This window comes from Leptinotarsa decemlineata, unplaced genomic scaffold (genome assembly GCF_025532065.1).
Source record: "Leptinotarsa decemlineata unplaced genomic scaffold, Ldec_3_MD MMD2_tig00026354_RagTag_RagTag, whole genome shotgun sequence".
NCBI classification, from domain to species: Eukaryota; Metazoa; Arthropoda; class Insecta; order Coleoptera; family Chrysomelidae; genus Leptinotarsa; species Leptinotarsa decemlineata.
The window spans coordinates 15,915,105-15,938,873 of NW_027412702.1; the positions used below are offsets into that span (position 1 = coordinate 15,915,105).

General features: G+C 34.4%; 1 protein-coding gene across 1 annotated transcript in view; it reads left to right on the forward strand.

Annotated features, from left to right (window-relative positions):
- Positions 1-23,769, forward strand: part of Rpn2 (Regulatory particle non-ATPase 2) — a 238,809-nt gene that overhangs the window by 30,928 nt on the left and 184,112 nt on the right. The window lies entirely within an intron of this gene.

Genomic DNA, 23,769 nt, shown 5'->3' on the forward strand with positions numbered 1-23,769 from the left:
TTCTCTAATGAGGGTCAAACTTGTAGTGAGCTATCAGCAAATTATGAACGGACTATAGTATCTGAATACATGATACCTGAGTTGTGGGCTTCATGATTAAGCTTCAGGGCTGAATGGTTGGGGTTATGGGATGTGAAGTCAATGGGATTGGAGGCTTCCGGGATTTAGGTCTTGGGATTATGGGTTATAGGGTTTGAGGAGTTGAAACTTCTGGATTTTAGATTTCGGAATTTTTATGCTATTGCTCTTGACATTAGGAAGCTTAGGTTGCTAAACTAATAGGATTTTATGTTCTGAGGCGTGACTTACTGATATTAGATTATGAGGTTAGAGGTTTTTTTTTTTGCGGTGTATAAGTTATAGTATCTTTGGTTATGGATTTTAATGACATGGGACTCGGGATTATGGCGTTTGGGACTAATGGTTTTATGGTTCAAGGTTGAGATGTTTGGGGTCACAGGATTCGGTCAAGAAGTTTGGAGGTATCTTATTTGGATCATGTTTTCTGTTATCGGGTTAAATGTTATATGGTTCAGTGGAGAGGCTTGGATCTTGTGGTTACGGAACTTATGGCTGTGGCGATTTACAATTTCAAATTTGAAGATTTATGAATGTCTCGAATTGCTACTATTATCGAAAAATTCTGATGTGATCACACTTGTTTTTCAGTCAGGATAGATAAGAATTCAGTCAGAATTGTTTGCAAATCCAATTGTTTCGAACAGAAATCCTTTTCCAAAACCTCTTTTAATTGAATTATATTATGATACATACCATATGTCCATAATATTATATGTAATATTATCGGACCATATGTCCGATCTTTCTAATAGTTGAAACGAGACACGTAGAGTCGCGATATGTGTTGAGATGATTATAAAGATTGAGAAAATTTCATATATTGTTCCTCTGATAATGTACCAAATTTTAATGCACATATTTACCTTCAACAAGATGGTTTTCAATTTAACAAAGTTCTGGAAGAGACACTTCATGTATTTAGAGGTTGAATATCAGAAATACGCGACGGGCTGTGGCTACTCATTGTTTTGGGGTTCAACTCAGTACACCTCGAACTTCACTGTTTTAGAACTCTTTTATCTTCATAAGGATTTTTCAGTAGTGCCTGTATTTTGTCCTTAAAAAACTTCGAAAATACAAGGAATTATCAAACACTACACCTTCTCCACAGTGTAGAGTTTCTAGTAGTTACAGCTTATGAAATCTACGAATTCTCTCTCTCTCTCTCTCTCGCTCTCTCTTTCTGTCTTCTCTCTCTACGCTCACTCTCTCCTCTCTCCACGCTCACTCTCTCTCCTCGCACTCTCTACGCTCACACTCTCTCTCCTCTCTCTTTCTCTCTCTCATATTTCCTCTCACTCTCATCTCTCTCTCCTCTCACTCTCCTCTTTATCCCCTCTCTCTCCTCTCACTCTCCTCTTTATCCCCTCTCTCTTCCCCTCTCTCTCACCCCTCTCTATCCTCTCTTCTCTCTCTTCTCTCTCTCTTCTCCCTCTCCTCTTTCTCTTTCCCCCCATATCCCCTCCCCTCCTCTCGTCTCGTCTCGTATCATCTCCCCTCCTCTCGTGTCGTCTCATCTCCCCTCCCCTCATCTCATATCCTCTCTCTCTCTTCTCCTCTCCTCTTTATCTCCTCTCTCTTTATCTCCTCTCTATCCTCTCTCTCTCCTCTCTTACTCCTCTATCTCTCTCCTCTCTCTCTCTCTCTCTCTCCTCTCTCTCTCTCTCTTCTCTCTCTCTCCTTTCTTTCATAGTCTTCTAACGAACGCACATAACGGAATTCAGAAAGCTCTTCCTACATTTGACATGCTGTACGTGATATATTTTCAGGCTGAGCTTGTCATTTTATCCTATTTCGATTCTAAATCTTGATTGTTTCGAAGTGAGGAGTTTGGTCTAGCTTTCCTATCATCAAAAATGTTCAAAACAACTCATTTTCTCGGTACAATATAACATCCGTTGTCATAGTCTCTCACCCTTAACTTATATCCTGTTAACCTCCCGAGAAACGTCTTTCGGGACATTCTGTATCCGTTCTGGTGGCTTGATCGCACCGGCAGAACACGTCTGCAACCCCAAGTCGGGAATCTGGTTTGGATTTGGTAATTATCACGGTTGATGGGTGTTTAATATATTGGTTGAGCAATGAGTGCGGCAATGCGGAGGGTACTGAAGACGCTTTGCAGCGGTGTCGAATCGCTTGATTCTTATAGAGCGTGGATATGTTGAACGGGAAATTGGAGTCAAAGGAAATTGTATGCAGGTAGATTCGTGAACGCGAATGTAGGTTAGGGTTGGTGAAATATCCTAATAGTTCAACTGATCATCCTTTTTTAAAGTGGTAACTTCATTACCTAACGCGTAACGGCGCCAGTTTGGCTTCTCTTTCTCTCACACATACGTCAGCGAAAGTTATTTGAATGAATATTTTAATAATCATCTAAAAGTTACGTGCATAAGTTGGAACTTTCAATGGAAAATTAAAACAAAAAATCAAAAATTGAGTTTCAGAGTTATGAAACATGATTGGAATCTCCAGTCCCCACTGATTTATGGATTCATGATGCTCGTTAGAAATTTATACTCTGTCTGAAATGTACTCTTTGTAAGGCTACAATGCAGAGGTTAGAAGACCTATGAATTAAAGACTTAAATCTGTAGATTATTAAAAAGTAAAGAACATGAATCGAAATTATGGTGAAAACATGTTGAAGGAAAATCAACCCCTAACAACATCCATCATAAACAGCTAACGTTTGGGCCATAGTTATGTAAATATCCGTTACGAACATTATTTTTCAAAGACAACTACGTAAAACTGTTTTTTCATTATGGTACATATTGTTCAAACAATGAAATCCTGTATCTGCTTCAATAGGTTACTGGATTGAAATAATATTGAAAAAATTGAAAACATCATCTGAGTCGTTGATGTTTTTGAGGGCTTCCGAAACTTGTCTGTTTTACGTATTCTTTTAAAAAGGAAAAAAACACAAGCACTACAAGAACACCCTTATATCCATTCGAGAAAACGTTCTCAGGAAGTTCAATTCTAATCAGCTAATTAGGTTTCATGAGAATACCGATTATCTTCAGTCTAATAAACTCTGTGTTATTAGACAAACACCTTCAATCGTGTTTTTGTATGATATCGTTCTAGCATGATTATGGTATGATATTGTTTTTCTAATCGTAATAACATCGACTTTAGGTCGATGATGGCCACTATCTTGCACTGATGAGTGGCTAATGAGCCCGAAACCGGTCTGCATGTGTGCCCGTTCCAAAATTGAAGGTCGACTCTTTCAGTTGTATTGCCAATTGCATATGCAGGAAATTTTCTGTGAAGATTCCTGCACTGACGCCTGTCGGATATAATCCAACGCCCTTCGTGATATTAGCCAGGGGAGTAGGCATCAGTCCATTCAACCTACTGTGTAGGTATATTCAAGACTGGCTTGAACGTTTAAAGTTCATTTCTTTAGATTTAATCGTAATAAGTCATTTTTGGTCAAAAGATTACATGGGATTCTTCAAGGTTCAGTTTTGGGGTCATCATTATTTATCATTTACATCAGTTACCAATTGCAGGCCCCCTGTGAATATAGCACCATTTGCGGAATATATGATGACACAGTAAAAAAAATTGTAATATACTGCTATTGGCAGAATCTATAATCGAAAACGGAAATACATTGTTCACCACTAATAATCAGAAATTCAATCCTTGTAAAAATAAGCACTAATATTTATTTAACACAATAGTAGAATCCATCCGACTACGCATGATTCTAGAGATTTTGAATTTTTTTGAACGCAGATTGTTTCATAGTCACTTCACTTATGTGAAATCGCCAGTTCAGTGTATGAAAAAGTCATCCTAAAAAGTGTTGTCTTTTTCATATGTGGTATAATGTCTCTTCCGAGAATTTTTTATTACTGCTCGCTTTAAATTCATGAGAATGAAGACCTTCATTTTCTTCCTAGATGAGCCTTTTAACAAGCGTTCACCTGACATTTTGCTGTCTGTTTGAATATTAATTGGGATTGTTTGAAAAACTATGGTGATGTTCATAAAGCGTATGACGAAGTATATAATATTTTGTAACTTCCTCCATGATTTTGTCAAAAACTATCAAAGTTTCATTCGCTATAAAATAACGCAGACGGATTTGGTACGGGGCTGTATTATCTTTTCTGAACGTTTTGGTATGAACCGGTACTGAAAACCGCATATCCAAAATCGTTTGACTTTGAAGGAAGAGGTACTGGCGAATAAAGTTCCAATAATATCCTGAAGTCAGGTCTCACCTAAGAAAGACAAATAATATATTCTGCTCAGACGAAATGAGGTCCTTCATATTGAGACCCTTCCCTGTATGAGTTTACTCTTGTAAACGGGCAGGCGAGTAGTCTCATTACCAATTGCGAACCCTTCTTATCCGATCCCAGAAATATTTTAACTTATTTTGTGAAAAAGTCTCTGTAAATGTATTCCTTATCAGCTTCCCATCCTAATAACTTGTTTTGCTATGTGACTTGATTTCAGTAACAGTTGAATTGATCAAATTGCTATCGTCCAAACTTGCAGGGGAGTTCTTCTGGTAGTTTTCTTATAGATATTTCAAGTCGATTTGAAGCAAAAAGTATGGAACGCCGTTTTACTTTTTATTGCCATAAATATTCATTCCTCAATTTATTCAATTAACAATTTATTTGTTTGAATTTAATTGATTCATGCATTTGTTCGAAACATTAAAAATGATTTTTCGCAAAATTTGTTCTATTTTAAATGACACTTGATTTAAAATGTTACATGAATAAATTTGTTTGATGGAAAGTTGCGAACAGTTATAATATAGATTCATTGTTTGACATTTTTGGAAGTGAATGTTTTGTCATATATACTTTTTTTGTAACTTTCGAATAATTTACTACAATTTCTGTGAAACATGAATAAAATTGTTTGTTGATAATTATAGTTACATGAATTAAAACGATTGTTGATAATTTTAATTCGGCGCTAGCGTCGAGCGGATTCTTGCAGAAGCTGAATTTTTAAATCTGGCAACATGATAGTCTGGTGATAGTAACACAATATTCCGTCCGACCGCAGCGCCGAATAAAAATTATCAACAATCAATTTAATTCATGTATCACCTAAAAGTAACAATCAAAACAATTCATTTTTACAAAATACCAATAGAAAGTAAAACGGCGTGCCACGCCTTTTTATTAATATATTCCTTCAAAATGAGCTGGATTATTTTGTTTGTTGAATTTAAGTGATACATTAATTAAATTGATTGTTGATAATTTTTATTCGGTGCTGACGTCGGGCGTATTTTTGTGGAACTACTCAACTGCATATATGTATGACGTTGGTCATAGTACGGCAATAATCCGTTCGACCGCAGCGACGAATGAAAATTATCAACAATCAATTTAATTCATGTATCACCTAAATGCAACAGTCAAAACAATTCATTTTTACAAAATACCAATTATTAATATTCCTTTGAAATGAGCTCAATTATTTTGTTTGTTGAATTTCAGTGATACATGAATTAAATTGATTGTTGATAATTTTTATTCGGCGCCACGATTGAACGGCGTTTTGTCGTACTATAAATGAACTAGCATGTTGCCATATGTAACACTTGAAGTTCTTGATAAATCCGCTCGATACCAGCTCCGAATTAAAATTATCAACAATCGTTTTAAATGTATCTTTCAAATACAACAAACTTTTTAAATCATCAAAAAATTTAATTCTTCGTCAGAAATTAGCTTTTTAAAAAGGTTGATGAAATAAAATGATACTTGCTTGAGAATGTTTTGCACAAAAGTTGTAACCAAATTTTAAATTGAATGCATTAAAGTGAATGTTGGAAATATTCAACACATTCAATAAAATTGAAATATAACAATCTTTATTATTCATAGAAAAATATTTAGTATGGAAACTCAATTTGCTATATTTTCAGACAAACGAAAGTCTATTTTTATTACTAACAATGTTTCATGGGAAAACTTTGACAGTATTTGACATATATCATTGAAATTTTATTCCCAAACTTACTTTTAGAAAGTGAATTTAAAGTTTCATTATAATTCAACAGTCATATAAATAACTAACATTTTATCCAAAGGTAAAAATAAATGCGGAATTGAAACGTTAGTTGAATTTACTCGAATAATACATTCCTCTGACTGTTGAATAATAATGTTTGTTCATTGCTAAGTTGAACTATATGTATATAGATTATTTTTCAGCATAATGTATAGTAAATTGGCGTTGCATTTTCCAATACTCTGAAACAATATTTTTCTTCGGAATCAATGAAAGCTTTAAGTTATTTCATTAGTCTTTTTTATTCAAATAACAATTTTATTTATGTAATATTTTAAATCAAGTGTCATTTAAAATAGAACAAATTTTGTGAACAATCGTTTTTAATTGTCCAACAAATGCATAAATCAATTGAATTCAAACAAATGAATTGTTAGGTGAATAAATTGAGGAAATGAATATTTGTGACAGTAAAAAGTGAAATGGCGTTCCATAGAAAAGTGTTTTTTCAAAGGACAAAACACGAGCACTACAGGAAAATTTTGAAGGTGCTCTAAGAGCACCTGTGCCTGTGCGAAAATAGCGATTCACGTCGAAAAGGTTTTTGATCAAATGGTATCCATTTCAAATGGGTTCTTATTCGATACCTCCCTACTATTATTTAAATAATTTTTCTGATATAAGAGTCCTTGGAACGGAAAATGAATCTCTTCAACCCTACTGTATGTTGGTGACCCAGTGAAAAATTAGATCTCATCGATGCCAAGCAACCGTCCCGCAATTACTTTTAATTAAACTTTAATGACTTCTTTATTATCTGCTAAGGAGAACATAATCCATGTTAACGTGATATAATAGAGAAGGTGCCTGCGTTTATCGCTCATATTCTCAAGCGAGTAGATTGCTCTGGGGATTGCATAATTTGCATGTGCCATTTTCTGTATGTACGTGCTAATGGTTATGTGGTTAAGGTATGTTCACAGCGTACTGTATCTCTTGTACAGCTGCAATTATACCCTAGTGTTTCTGTGTAGATGCCGATTTACACAACTCATTTATAGTCCATTTTATCTGGTCTATCCAGATGGTTAGCTACCAACTATTTTTCGAAAATGTCATTATTATGAAGGTAAGGATTTGCGTAAAACTTTTGAATTTTCCTAACAATACAACTGTTGATATAACTGCTTCTTAAAAAAAAATCGAAATACAAGGTATGAAGAAATTGATATTTACAGAAAAAAAAATCTTTGATATTCATTATTTATAGCATTTCCAAAGACTGTTTCTATTCATGTTTTTATACTCGTAACGTTATTGCGTGAATTTTACAGTATATTTCACAAGTAATATACTTCTTTTCATTAGTAACTTGTCGTATTTAATAACTTTGTTTATAAAAAAAATTAGAAACTCTACAGATACTTATCGGATTCGTTTCGGAGGCTAAAATCTGCCGTCGTCTTCAGAATTGGATAAATTCTAGTTGATTTTGATGTTTTTTCTTTAATTCGTTTCATTGTCAAAACGTCTTCGATAGTTGTTAAAGGAGTTTTGAAATGTGAAATATATCAATGTGCAAATTGAAAAGGGTATATATTCAGGAGAGATTAATTTTTGGGAAAAAAAGGTTTTGTCTTTCTACCTCTCCATCTTGATACAAAATAAATATAGTTTAAAAAACAAAAAAACACGCTTTTAAAGAACATCGTGTTTTTTACTATATTTATTTTTCATTTTTTAGTTTCCTATGCTATAAAAGCGTGTTTTTTAGTATTTTCAAACTATATTTATTTTATCTAAACTTTGGAATCAATCAGCTCGCGAATAGATCCAGCAATAATGCAGATAATTCTGTCAATACAGATCTCGAGCTTGAGAGTTACAAACAAATAAAGAAACATACATACATACATACAGGTGAAGCTAGTAAAAGCGTTTCAAATAAAAATGAGGAAATTTTCCAAAGAAATGAAGGAATCAATCAATTTCAAAAGAAGTAACTCTGTACAAAGATGTGTAAATCATGCAAAGAAGTAACTCTCAGACATTTCTTTGCATGATCTACACATATTTATATTTTTCAAGGGCAATACACAAGCACTACAGGAAAATCCTTGACGCGCTCTACGAGCGGTGATAGTGCGAAAGTAGCGGTCCACGTTGGATTTGAATCGCTTGGCAATTGAATTCATGAAGGCAGTTCTTCAAATGGAAGAGTTCTTGAACAGTGAAGTTCGAGGGGTACTGAGTTGAACCTCAAAACGATGAGCAGCCACAGTTCGTCGCGTATTTCTGATATGTACTGTTCTTGGTGGAATCAAATGTGCCAATTCGCTGGAACACCTCTCGTGAAAGTATCTAGCAAAGAAAGACAAGTCTCTAGCCTTTCTGCAATGTTCCAGCCTATCTAAGTTGCATGTGATGTTTTTGTCTCCAATCAGGTGGATGGATATTTTTTGAACGGAATCCAGCAGCTTCAGGGTATGCTTAGAGAAAAATACTCCCAAGAAGGTTTGATCTGAGCATCAAAATTTGCTGAGACGTGTATATTTTTTTGGTTTGGAACAGTGTTCCAGAATTTTGAGACGGAGCTCTTGCAATTCCAGCGACATAATTGTGCCAAGACATATTGGTGTCCATTTTAACCCCCAACAAACTTATCAAAGCAGAAAGCGGAGTTTTCTGTCTCCAGATCGGAGATATTCACCTCTTTGGAGAAAACCTATGCCTGGTTTTTCGTGGCATTGAATTGAACTTGGATACTTTCACTCCAATTCGTAATCACCTCTAGATCCTCATGGAGTTATTTTTTTGAAATTGATTGCTTGCTTCCTTTCTTTGGGAGATTCCCACATTTTTTTTTATAAATATGGAGAAGTAGATAGCCAAAACCTTTCTTTCCCAAAAATTAACCTCTCCCAAAAATATGCCCCCTCCTAAAAATATACCCCTTCCAATTTAGACAATTTTCCTGTGGCTGTGATTTAGTCAAATAAAGGAATGAATGTCATTACGTACTGTCGTCGATGACATGGGTAAATTGAAATGATTTATGAATGAACTGAGCGTTTTTTTCTCATAATGTTATCCAGCTTGGGTACTGAAGAACTGTTAAGGCGAGTGTTTTATCGCGACATATATCGTGTGGGAATCCTGTGAATGATACCTGATTCAATTCCATAACGTGAAAAGTGTTTTTCGTACAATTCAGTGTTCATATGAAATTATTTCTTTCGGCAGTATTTTTCTTTCGTGTATTTCAATGTTTATATGAAAGTAGCTGTTTCGAGAGGCAGGTTGTGACTGAAAGTTACTTCTTTGCGTGATCTACACATCTTTGTATAGTTACTTCTTCAAAATTGATTGCCTCTTTCCTTTCCTTTGGGAGATTCCCACACATTTTTGTATCAAGCTGTAGAAGTAGAAAGCCAAAAACCTTGTATTTGATTGACTTCTGAAACATTCGATGTGGTACAAAACTTCTACAGTAAGACATTAGGCAGTATTTAGCACATGCATATCAAAATGAACTATAAATCAAACGAAAATGTGAAATTGCTGTTCTGTTTAATGGCACATTGACACTAAATAGGGTGATGAGTTTTTTATGGAGATGCACAGATGAAGTATCGCGGAATCGGTCTATCATTGAAAATAATCTGGAAAATATATTTGTTCACAACGTGTGTTTCGTTCTAAATTTTTCTCTCGTTTAATTTCATTAAATTTTCCGTTCTGGCTAATCCTCGAATGCGGGTTATTTGGTAATCGATTTTGCTGATCGCCGCACTGTGCATGATTGATGTAAATTACCTGACGATAGAGTGTGGGAATAGAAGTGATGATCGTGCATTATATTGTGAATCGTTCCCGGATTTCAACTGATTTGATAGTGGTGTATCAGGGGAATATGACGGGAAAACAGAACTGTGTCATTATCGAAGTGCAACTAGTAGCATTTTGAAATATTCACGAAATCTTTAAATTACAGCAATTCCGACATAATACCTAATCTATAGTACTAATTGTTGATTGAGCGAACTTAAAAGGTCTTTTTCCAGTCAACTTTTTTTATGAAGAAATTGGATTAAATGGAAAGTCATTTGAATGTTGACGTCTTTATTAACAATTCTGCTCATTATAACTTCATGAATACACATTTATTTTAAGTTGTATGATACGTTTTAGTATCTTGAAAATGTACCCGGAAAAGCATTGGTGAAAACCTTTATGATGGGATCGTTCGAGAAGGGCACCGAAGAACTGTTTCAACAGTAGGGCTAATTACTTGACAGAGTTCATTCAGAGGACACCTGAAGGAAATAAGGTTGTGCTATGGAGGCAGGCAATGTAACAATATTTGTCGTAACCTTTTCGTAAACATTTTGTGGAATATTATGTGGAATAATGATACTGCAAATAACCAAATCATAGTCAGATTAAGATCCCTACCGTATATTCAAGAACTCACTCTTAAAATAATTCATGTATTTTAATACATGAAAACATCAAAATTGCTGAAAATTAAAAATCATTGAAAACAAAAATATATATTATTAACAAAATTCCTTGTCAAAATTACGAAAAGTCATATATTGGTCAGACATCTAGAACATTGAATAGTCGTATTATCGATCTCTCATAAAATTGACTGTAGGAGAAATATCAAATCACGTGCTTTGGTAGATCATGTTATTCAGTATGACTATTAATATGGATTATGATAATACTAAAATTTTACATACTGAAAATAATCTTTCCGAAAGATTATTTTTAGAAATTGCTGAAATAAATAATGAAGAACATGCGATGAATGAAAGATCAGTAGAGCTCAACAATCTCAGTTAAATTTATATATCCAATTTATATCTTATCCAATACATAGACTAGTAGCAACTGAAAAACATCCCTCTTATGCCTCTATACGACTTTTTACTAGACTACCAGAGAACATTAAAACCTTGAACAACATCAACAAATTTAAAACAAATGTTAAATCCTTCCTCATTGAAGTAGAACCATATAATGTAGAAGACTTTCCTTATTATTCTTATTAGATATTAGATTTAAGAATTATGAAAATTGACACTGTTTCATTTTTTGTTTTTCGCTGATTTGTGTAAAACACTCTTTGAAATAAAGGTTATTATTATTATTATATATTTATATTGAAAAAAATATTGAATCACTCCCTATTCAAAATTCTCCTTCCTGATTTTAAAAATATGTCAAGTCAGTTCTATAATTTCATTTCATCAATATTTTAACTGTTTTCGTAAAAATCCATTTTCATTATTCTCACGATAGTTTGTAATATATACCCACGTATATATTTTAGTTGTCCTGAAGAAGGCAATAAACATTGCCGAAAGCTCACTCTTTTTTTATTTTTATTAAAGTATGGCTTCTCGTTGAAATAATATCTGGAATCTCCGTTGGTAAATTGGGCCCGAACCCGTTTCACTGTCTCTGAAAATACACTTCAGTGCTTCCTAAATCTCCTCATTCATTTTCAAGGACTTGGAGAATTGAAATAACTGTTTTGAGTCGGCTCATCATTTATGGCGGTCGTAAAAAATAAATTGTTTTCCGAGATAACCAATTATTCATCGTTGACGGATGCGATGAATCTTCAGCTTTCGCTTTCATAAACTGTTGTCACTCATTTCAGCTATTCGTCCTGAACTATTCAATGCCAGCTTGTTGAAATTAATCCTAATTTTAAAATAGTACTCGTCTAGCTCAAGACAACCCTAAAAAATGCGACTTTAACTTGGAAGCGATTCACTATGTGAAACAAAACCAACGCAGCTGCAACCTTTCTCCATCACGCGTATCGTATGGGTGTGTGTGTGTGTGGGGCAACTTGAATTTGTTTACTTCTTTACGCGCGCTTGACTTGGGGAGTAAGCTGGTGAATGCCTGACGAGAGCGTTACGGGAGAAGCGAACGGAAGTTGAAAGGGAGGTATAAGTTAGTGAAGATAGAAAGAGTCACGTTTCGTATATTACTGTAGGGGCAAGAAAGAGAGAGAGTTGCGAGCACACATTTACGGTCGAGTTGGCTCTGAAAACTATCATACGTTGCTACTAATTTCAGCAGGAGATTTCAATGTTAATTTCGCGTCCGGAAATGGGCACCTCTTGGTAAACTTTCTACAAGATAAATAAGAACTACAAAAAAATTAAAACCGAAATGAGCCTACCACAAGAACAACAATCGATGCAGTATTATATCGGATTAGAAGTCACTAATACATTTTTCTTTGGTTTTCTTTAGTTGAAAGGAGTATTGAATTATATCAATTAGTACTCTAGCCAATTTGCAAAATGATTTATAACTTATTTCGAAAGGAAGTTATTGTATATTGCTGAATGGCAAACCTGTTTTTCATTAATTATTTTACCTTCCACAATCTAAAACAACATTTTAAAATAATTATTAAATGAATAAGACAGTAAAAAACGATAAGTACCCAATTCGTTTCAGCAATAAAACATACATATACTTAATTTGAAATAGATCTATAAGAATTATAATGAATTATAATATATTATAATGAATTATAATGAATTATGAATGTAATTTTAGTGATTTGAGTAACCCCATTTGTCCATAAAAAAAGGTCGATTTTGTTTATTTTTTTAATTTTGTATACTGTGATTCAGATCTCGACTCAAAAAATTTTTCTCGTTGTCAAAATTTGGCATGTTGAGGAGCTTCTTGAATGACTGATTCAATTATTCGAAAATGTTCAAAGGGGATGTTGGTCGGAATTGTTCTTATTATCGATAGCTCAATATCAGACTGGCAGTTTTCATTGGATTTCTTTAATTCCTACAGACTGCGTATTATCCGTATGACGTCAAGGACCTCTTTGAGATCCCTTTTATGAAAGCTTGTCGTCGACGAGTGACAGGTTTGCAGAGAAGGGTATTTCTTTCGAGAACTACGAACCGTTGTGAATAGACACTGCTGAATGCGGTGCGTTCAAGCACGGTCTATTATCACGGTCGATTTTTCCGATTATGTCTCTTGCGGATGGTAAGTTTCGAGTCGAGTGGATTTATTGACGCCATAGTCCAATCATCGAAGGTGAAATACTGCATAATTTCGCCAAACAGCACATATTTGCCTAAGAATTTAGATTGAAAATCTACTCAACCCCTATTTCAAAATTGGCCCTGTACTGGGGGTTGCTTTCACCTTAGGGGTGAATGCCACCCCTTATCAATGTTGAAAAATGTTTTGATGAAAATAAATCCTGGAATAGAAAGATTGACTAATTGTAAGTTCTAATTCTGGAAGTGAATACCTTTCAAATTTTCGCTAGTAGAAGTATCAAATTTTCTTTCACTCTACTCACATTTTCGGACGGTTTTTCGCAAATAACTCAAAACGTACCTATTCTAAAGAACATTCGTTTTTTGTTGAAATCTACCTTAGACCCAATACAAACGAAGTAATGGCTTATTAAAGGTTGATTCTTACTCGTTAAACGACAAAATTGAATGTTTCAACGTGAAGTAACAAAAAAATAACAATGCATTTTTCGGGAAAATCGTAAAATCTTAAGTACTTTAGTACTAAAATAAACAGTTATTTTGGTTCCCTTTTTTTGTCTACACCCCCTAATTATCAAATCAATTGAAAATGATCGTTACCACTGTGCGATTCATTTTATTTATGTACTTTAATTTTTTTCAAAATGCAATTTTTTGCGAAATCTTCTCCAGACTCCTTGAGCATATGACAAGTACACAAATAAGGTGAATTGTAAAGTGATAACAAACATTTTCAATGGGGGTGGTACTTAGGGGATGATTTTCGCATTTATTTGTTGCCGAACAAAAAAAAAAACGTTATTTTCATCACAATAGCGAGTTAGGAACTTTTGTAGAAACAAAAATAAGTTTTTATGGAGCACTTCATAAAAGGTTTTGAGTTTTCCTCGAAAAATGCATTTTTTTGGTAAATTTCACATACAAACTGTCAATTTTGTCGTTTAAAAATAAAAACTTATCTTCACAAGCTATTACTTCGTTTGTGTTGTGCCTACAAACACCACTATTTATTCATAAGATACATTTTCACTAAGAATAATTTTTCTCTATGAAATTCTCTTGAATTATTCGCGAAAAACCGTCTGAAAATCGTCTGAAAAGTATAGACTTACGGAAAAAAAATTGTAGATCAATAGTTACTTAGAATTGGTTATTTTACCCACTCCCGGATTTCACCGAAATATTTTTCACCTCCGAGAAGGGGTGACACCGACCCCTAGTGTTTAACCCTCGGTGCAGGGTTTACTTTTAAGTAGATGGTGAGTACAACCTAAATCCAACTCTGAACATCGTAGCTGTTAGTCGAAATCATCGGAAACATTTATTAAATTGAACTATGAAGTCGACTTTAAGATATTTGGTTACTTGGACTTTCCACAAACACGAAATGAATTTTAAGCTGCGCAGTTGAAGACGATTTTTTGATCCCAGAAACCTGCAGACTACGGCTAATAAAACCGAACATCCATTGAATGTTTAAAGATCGTGACATCCCGGAGAAACTTCACAATGTTAGTTGATGCACAGGTTACTTGCAGTATCATACAGTCAGTTGATGAACTGGATACTTTACAACTGATCAACCAACATTTATTCATAAGCCCATCTTTGGAATTACTTCAGTCCATCGAAAAAATATTCATATAGGTATGCTCATCATTGAAATTTTAGAATATTTTTTTAAATGACAGAAGATAATTCCCAAGATGAGGATCCCAAAGGAACATCAGCATCATTGACGAAAAAGAGAAAAGAGGGAGAGACGTGAGAGAAAATGGAGGTGAGAAAAAAAAAGACGGGGATAGACAAAAAATGGAGAGAATGGAGAAAAGGGGGAGTGGAGACAACAAAGAGAAGATTGAGCATAGAGATAAAGTATAGAGGAGACTGGTGGTGGGATACTGAGAGGGGTGAGAGGAGAAAAGAGCTTGGGAGGGATATCAAAGTGATGATAGGAAAATAGAGAGGGAGGAATAGGAGAGAGTGACAGGAGTCAGAGAGAGAGAGAAGAGAGGAAAATGAGAGAGGAGAGAGAAATGAGAGATATATGAGAGGAAAATGAGAGAGGAGAGAGAAATGAGACATATATGAGAGGAAAATGAGAGATATATGAGAGGAAAATGAGAGTTATATAAGAGGAAAATGAGTAATAAGAAAGATAGGAAGGATAGATAAAGTGGAGAAAAAAAGAGTGGAGAGAGACGGAGACGAGAGACCATTAATAATTGGATACCTATCACCAACCTTTTGCATTGGTAACATTTGTAGAAAACGTTAAATTCTAACGACTATATCGATTACTACTGGCAGGAAACAAGGTGAATATTTCAAAATGCAGGCGGTTGAATACAATCCGACATTTCAACAATAGCTGTTATAGTTTTTCACTTTACTACGAAAGCCATTCCTCATCGAAATGATTCTCTGGTACATTTCTGACATTTATTGATCACGACATGTTCAATTTATTCATTTCAATCATCAGTTCAATCATACCGTTTGTATATTATTACGAAGCGTCATCCTTTATGTCATCCGGATGTAATATCTTTATCAGTCCGAAGCATATCTTATATAATCTGAAAGACGTTTATAAAACTCATGAAATTATTAAAACTCAGTTCTTTCATTAAGATAAGTATGTTTATGTTTTGAGCTACTGACTTGCTTGTTTTAAGATTCTTTGGATCGACTTATTTTCAAGAGAATTCCGTTATATCTTTATTAAAAAAATTCATTATCCTGATGTAATAAAATTTTGTTTGATAGAACCCTGCAGCTGTTTTATCATGTGCGCATTATTTCCTATCTATAAACTTGTTTCCAGATTATGGAATTTTCCATAGTTTAGTTGAATTCTAGAATTTTTCACATATAGTCACTGGGCTGATGTGTGTCAGTGCATTAATCTACAGTGTAGGGAGTTGATACTGGCCTGAACGAATTGCTCTTTTAGATGATTTGAATTTTAAAATAGTCCTACATTGTGATATGGATGCTAGGGTATACAAAAAAGTAATTCGTGATAATGTTGGGTGTATACTAGAATTTCTAGGTCTTCTAACTGGAACCACATGCGGTATGCTCGTAGGCTCGTAGCCTATGCGGTAGGCTCGTGTTGGTGGCTCCGGCTCCGTTCGTTTGTGTTGTTTTCCCGTTTTCGGCCACCACGTGTTGCCCATCTTTGCACTTGTCTGCACCGCGCTGATGAAGCCAATAACCATATATACACCGGTAGACAGTTGTTTCAGCCTGTTGGGCATCGTCAGTACCTATAGCAGGCGTTCCTCGATTGAAGACAAAATGTAAATAACCAAGAAAAGTACTTGATAAAAATAACGCGTTAACGCAGGCGACACATAAGTGGAACCACCTATTGGTGTAACACTCAAGTCAACTTGCCAAGTTTTTATGTCAGTGTTGGTGGCTTGACCAATCAACCGACAACTGCGTTTGCGCAGTTATTTTTATCAAGTAATTTTTTTGGTTATTCACATTTGTCTTCAATCGGGGACTGCCTGCCCGGTATACTGACGATGCCCAACACGCTGAAACAGCTATCTACCGGCGGCTCTTGAATTGAAATCAGTATTGAAATGAACAGAATAGTACTTATCAATTTTTTTTTATCTTAATGGAATTATTTTTCAGCAGCTTGACAGCAATAATCTTTCTCGATTTCATATCATTTCTAGAAACATGTGGATTCGTTTTCCGATGGCATTCCAAGATGGCTTCCCGAATTTCTGTTACCACAGTTTTCGGTTTATTGGTCAAACCACCAACGCTGACATAAAAACTTGGCAAGTTAACTTGGGTGTCAAATCAATAGGTGGTTCCACTTATGTCTTGCTTGCGTTTACGCGAATTGTCCACCGGTTTCGGGGATAGTTCGTTTGCCGTCTAAAAGCGCGACCCACACCGAGATCGTGAAAGTCCAAGTTCAGTGAACAGCGCGGTACAAAGAAATCTAATGAGGCGATATACATTTGAATAATGGTTGAAGTTTTAGTTGAAGTGTTTAGTTGTGTCAACAGTGAAATAAAGTTGAGTCTGATTATTGTGCAGTGTAGTCAATTATTATTATTCCCACGAGAAAAAAGTAACATTATTATAAATCCATTCAATTCAATTATAATCTCATCGAGTTTTTTTCGATTTCCGGTTAAATAATTTCGAGGCATCGAAACAAGTCCTTATTCGTGACCTCTACGAGTTCCCTCTTGATGTGGAAAACATCACGATCCAATTCGTTTCTTTAAATATTGAACATAATACGTCGATAGAGCGTAAGTCAACACAAAAACGAGAAATTCATTTTGTTGACGACCAAAGTTCGGAAATGGGATGGAGTTTTAATAAAATAAACAAAAGTAATTTTCGTTTCTCTTTGAATTTTCAAGCGATAATTTGGTATTGGTTCGATACGAACTTCGGTCTCAAGGAAATTGTATAATTCGTTTTCTGTAAACGAGGAGACTGTTTCGTACACGTACAGTGAGTTTTATGTTTTGTTCAATACAATATTTGAACCCCCATTTTTCCCCCTTGGAGGTGGAAATTCCTGATTCCTTTTCTTGATGCTTATTTATGCTTTACAAAGAACCTACCTGCATATTTCAAGATTCTAGATTTAGTAGCTTCAGCTGTACGTTAATATAAGAGCGGGCAACAGCTAGTAATCTATATTTTTACAGTAATACAGTAACTAAAAAAAATATGCCAATTGCAATAAGTAAGGAATAGCTTCGAGAATCGAATTATGTTACCTACAAGACATCCGCAAAAATAACAGGACCGTCAAGTTAATCTATTTCAAATACTCAAAACGACAATTTAACAGATATTCTATAATATGCATTATAAAAAAAGTATACAATTTAATTGTATTTGTGTGCATATAGTGGCTACCAAATAAGAGGAAGATATATGCTATCGCGGAGTTTTATTTAGAACTATTCAAGATAAACTATCTTACGGTACTATATCTGCATGCAACTCCAACTATATAGGCAGCGCATGCCAAGATAACTCTTGGGAGTAAGAATTTTTCCGACATAATATATTATGACCAAAATTACACAAAACCTATAGCCTGTATGTCATTCTGATGTATTATCAGTATTTATGTAAAGTTTTCATCTAAATACGCTCAGTCGTTTAAGCGCGAAAGAGCCACATACATACATACATACTTCACAAATTCACATTTATAATATTATAGTCCGTTCATAATTTGTCGATAGCACAAAATGAGGGCCCAAGTCATAAAACGGTCGTAAAACTCGTAAAATCATAGGCGGAGGTTCCTGAGGTGTTTATTCATTAAATATAAAGCTTCAGTTTATATTCGAAACTTGCCTTGAAAGGGTGAAGTTGTTACGAACGAAAATAATTTTTGGTTTAGTACATTTTTTAATCGCATTTAATTTACGGCTCGTTGGTGTTTCGGCGTCTACGGCAATAATTAACGTCTCTAATATTTATTTTGCGAATTTTGTGCAGTGCGTGAGTAACTTTTTTTCATATTCCTACAAACATATACGTACCTTTCGTTCCTGCTTGTTTTTTTGATTGATTGCGATGGCTTCGTCATCATCATCAACATCATCAAGTTTTACACCGGTACTGTTGCGTACAGTCAGTAAGTCTGTCTATTCACCAAGAGAGAAGACTATTGTTTTGAACGTTCACGATGCTCTGGTTTCTCAGAATCCCAAAAACACTGTTCAGAACATAATCAAGAGTTGTGCCAACATGACGGGCGTAGGGGAGTCAACAATATATAGGTTCCTATCAGAAAGAAAAAAAAAAGGTATAGCTAACCCAAATACAAACGAATACTTAAAGAGGGGGAGAAAACCTATTGAAATTGATGAATTTGCCAAAAATGGTATTCAAAGGAAAATTCACGAATTTTTTTACAAAAAAGAAATACCCAACTTAAACAAAATTTTACAAGAAGTTAGAGACGACCCGGATTTGCCTCATGTCGGACGAACCAAATTGCGGCAAGTTTTAAAAGAATTAAATTTCCGGTGGGAGAAATCAGACCGAAAATCACTTTTGATTGACCGGGAAGAGATAATATGTTGGAGAAGAAAGTATCTAAGATCTATACGAAAATTTCGGGCTGAAGGAAGGCCAATTTACTATCAGGACGAAACGTGGGTAAACGCAGGTCATACTCTCACAAAAATTTGGACAGATAAAAATATATCAAGCTCCAGGCAAGCCTTTATGGAAGGTTGGTCTACTGGTATTTCCCCACCCTCTGGTAAAGGCAGTAGATTAATAGTTTCTCACATTGGCAGTGAAAAAGGATTTGCTAAGCATGGTTTGTTGGAATTTGAATCCAAAAGCACAAAATACTATCACGAGGAGATGACAGCTGATGTTTTCGAAGAGTATTTTGAGCAAATGATTGAACATATACCACCAAACTCAATTGTAGTATTAGATAATGCACCTTATCATTCACGACTAGTTGAAAGACTTCCAACGACTGCGTGGAAGAAACAGGATATCATTGACTGGCTGCGGAATAAGTCCCTGCCTTACGAAGATGGAATGGTTAAAGCAGAACTTTTAAAAATTGCCCGGCAACACAAATCTAAGTTCAAGAAATACGTAGTTGACAAAATGGCGAAAAGACGAAACATCACAGTCCTTAGACTTCCACCCTACCACTGTGAATTAAATCCAATTGAACTCATTTGGGCACAAATGAAAAGCTATGTGGCTAGAAAAAATACGTCATATAAAATACAAGCTGTACGTGAATTGTTATATGAGTCTTTATAACATATTACAGAACAAAATTGGCGAGATGCAGTAAGACATGCAATAGAAGAAGAACAAAAAATGTGGGATCTTGACAATATAATTGATGCGACTGTAGAGACACAACCGCTAATTATTAACCTGCAAGACGACTCGGATTCCGAAGATGATCCTGTTTATTTTGAATTTGAATAGTTTTGTAAGTAATCGTAGTTTATATCATTTGAAAATAGGTATTAATTAAATAAATGTATCTTTTACAAATTGCAAGTAACTTATTATTTTTGAATAAAATAAAGAAATTTTTTTAAAATAAAAATACAGTTTACAGTACCTACAGTTTAAGAATATTAATATATATATTTATTTAAAGTAACTAATGTTTTAATCATATACTCTACGACACTGGTCACTCATTTCCACTCAAAATACGTACATAATCGGATTAAAAGTTTTATAGCTGTATTGTATTTCTTCAGATACAAGGTGGGTTAGTCGAAAACATCTTAAACTGCCAGTTTTAATTTGGTTTTTGTTATTATATCATATTAGCTGTCCTCTCTGTATTTCAGTTCTCTAATGAGGGTCAAACTTGCAGTGAGCTATCAACAAATTATGAACGGGCTATAGTATAGATAATGATCTGTTAATTTATCACACCTACAAATTGAATTGTGTTTGCTGATGATACTACTTTCATTTGCTCAGCAAAATCAATGAGTGATCTGAATGAAAGTGTTTGCAAGGAATTGTTTCCATCAAGAGTTTATTTTTCAAGAAATATACCAAAATTGAACGAAGGGAAAACTCAAAGTTAAATAGTTTTTTCAAAGCAGAAATATCAAAAAGGAAAAAACTCCGAGGAATCACTATTGATGACAGATTGAATTGGTCAGAAATCAATTCGAACGTATAAAAACGTCTCCTCATACTGATACAACTGGATCACCTCACAAATTCGCATTTTTTAGATGCCAGAAAAAGGATGTGCTAATTCTGGTTGCCATTGGTTATGGAGATACGAGTAATCGTCACAAACATTTCGTCAATTTTGTAGTAGGGCCATTACTAACAATGCTATTTATACTGTTTCATTAGAAATACATTCGCATGTTGCAAATCATTTTTAAACATTTGGATATTAGTATTTTTAATTGTTTTAAGGATAAAGCACAAGCACTACAGGAAAATCCTTAAGGCGCTCTAAGAGCGGTGCCTGTTCTTCCCACCCTAAATGAATCATTCGATTTCAAAAAAATTCAAGAGTAATGAGGAAACACCTCCTTTACCAATATTTTTATTCTCTATATATATATTTATGTTCAGTAATTGAAGTTTGGCCCCTTCCTTTTGACGGATTGATCTGCTATTTGGTACACACATTTAGTTTTGATGACAATACAATTCAATAAATTTTGTATCATTGTGAATCCAAGATCATTGTAGTTACAAAATGGTGGATAGCATATTGTTTCACAACTACCTCGATATGAGTATCAAGTAGCAGGGCTTGACTAGTAGAATAGTAGTAAACTTCGAAAAAGATGCAAATTCAAGATGCTATTTTATTATAAACGTGACTAATTACTGTCTTATTTTAATAACTTGTATTACTTTTACTATTATGAAGTATGCTATTTTCTATGTACCTGACGATTTCTATACGTGTTCAATCATGTCAAAAAGAAAAATAAAGATTATTATTATTATTATTACCCCAGCTACAAAATGGCGGATTACGCCATTACGGATTACCTTGTGATACTGAGTCATTTAATGAACTAAACAGAATGAGGAGAATTGAGTAACAAGATTTGAAACTAAAAACTTGAAAATAAAATAAGTAGAAAAAATATTTGTTATACGGTTTTATTAAAAAAAAGATAATAATCATGTAGATAATATACTAAAAACTGAAAAATAATTCGGAAGATCCTAGGTAGCAGTCATCGAACCACACTCCTCAGCAATCTACGGTATTGATCAGATAAAAATATAATTATATCGTTGAGCGTAGTATTTACATATTTACTCAGATTGCTGAGGAGAGTGGTGTGATGACTGCTACCTAGGACCTCCCAAATAATGTTTTAGTTTTCAGTACATTAATTACATAATTATAATTTTTTTTTCCAAAAAAAAAACCTTCAAAATAAAACCTTTTTTATTCCCCTTCATACATCCATAACTTCTTTCAGATGATATGTTTGTAAATTGTCATGACTTTTATGCATTCTTGTTACATGTATATTAGAGTATATGTAACGCATTGAATCAATTTTATTTTATATGTAACATGTATTAACTTTTGGCTATATAGTGATATGTTTAATGACCTGCCATAAATGTAACTGTACATAAGGTGGCGTTTTATAAATGAAAATTACAGGAAAGTGGCATAATAACACTATTTTCCTTGAAGTTGAGAAATTAAATATGATCGAATACTGAAACATTTCAGTTCAACATCTAAAGTTATATTGTCGTTGAAATTGAGAATTTTTCAAAACTCAAAAGTTCAGTTGAAACTCTTCTCATTGTTCAGCCATCGTCAAATTACAGATCGATTACCATATTATTAAATGTTTTTAAGGTATTTTGAAAGATTCAGAGAAAGCTCATATGTATTTAGATTTTGTAGAGTAGATCAGCATCATTCAAATATGGTCCTATACAACTTCGTCTGATAAAAATTAGTCCTATAATGTTGTGTGAAAAAGGTAAAACGTATTCTCAACTGATGTTTTTCATTCTTCCTTCTTTCAGTCATAATGATTCTTCATTATAAGAAAGTGTCTCTCTCACACTTTGCTATCGTCTCCTAAGTTTCAAGTAGTATTTTTTTTCATTCTATGTATTTTCTCAAAAAAGTGTTCAGTGACACCAGATGTTTTTGGTGTACAAAATTGGATGAGTGCGCTTGTTTTTCGAAATGATCCTACAAAAACACATTGATAGATAGCAGCAATTTTGGAACGATCTTCGCTGCCACATGCTTCATGCCCAAAATTTTCGAAATAATTTTTCGGCATGGGCCAATGGAGGGATCTTCGAAATTTAGGAATTAAAAAAAAATCAACAAACTTCACCCCCTAATCTGACCAATGTGAGTGAAATGAATGAATACTGATCGAGAATTAATTAGATATTCAAACAATAAACATCAGACAGCTGGTCATTTTCATTTCCAGTATGTAATCGAAGACAAAACCCAAAAAACATTGTATAGTCTCTAGTCCAATGCTCAAGGATCCGACGGTATTAACTTGAAACTTATGTGAACTTACCGGTGATCGGCGTCGATCACCGGTAAGCATGTGTGCCAGGTCCCTTAGGCTAATTGCACACACACCGATTGTGGACGGCCGATTTTATACCGGTCTTCCAGATTCCAATAGTGAACCACATGTAGGAACGGGACCTTGCACACATACCTACCGGTGATCGACGCCGATCACTGGCAATTAGCGTAAGGCCTATTAGCATTCTTCCGGCATTCTTCAGAAAGGAAAATAGATCATCAATTGAGACAATACGTACTGCAATGTAACGTTTTACCTGAATGCCAATCTGGATTTCGAGGAGGGTATAGTTGTGAAACAGCTTTGTTGCATATTACCGATTCTCTCTTGACAGGAATTGGTAGGAGAAAAGCAACACTTTTGATACTCTTAGATTTTTCTAAGGCCTTTGACACTTTGGACTATGCGTTGCTTCTAAGCAAATTAAAAATCATTGGTTTATCGGAACACACTATTTCCTTTTTTAGAGCTTACTTGTATGGTCGTTATCAAAGATTTATTATTATTATCATCACTAGAATTAT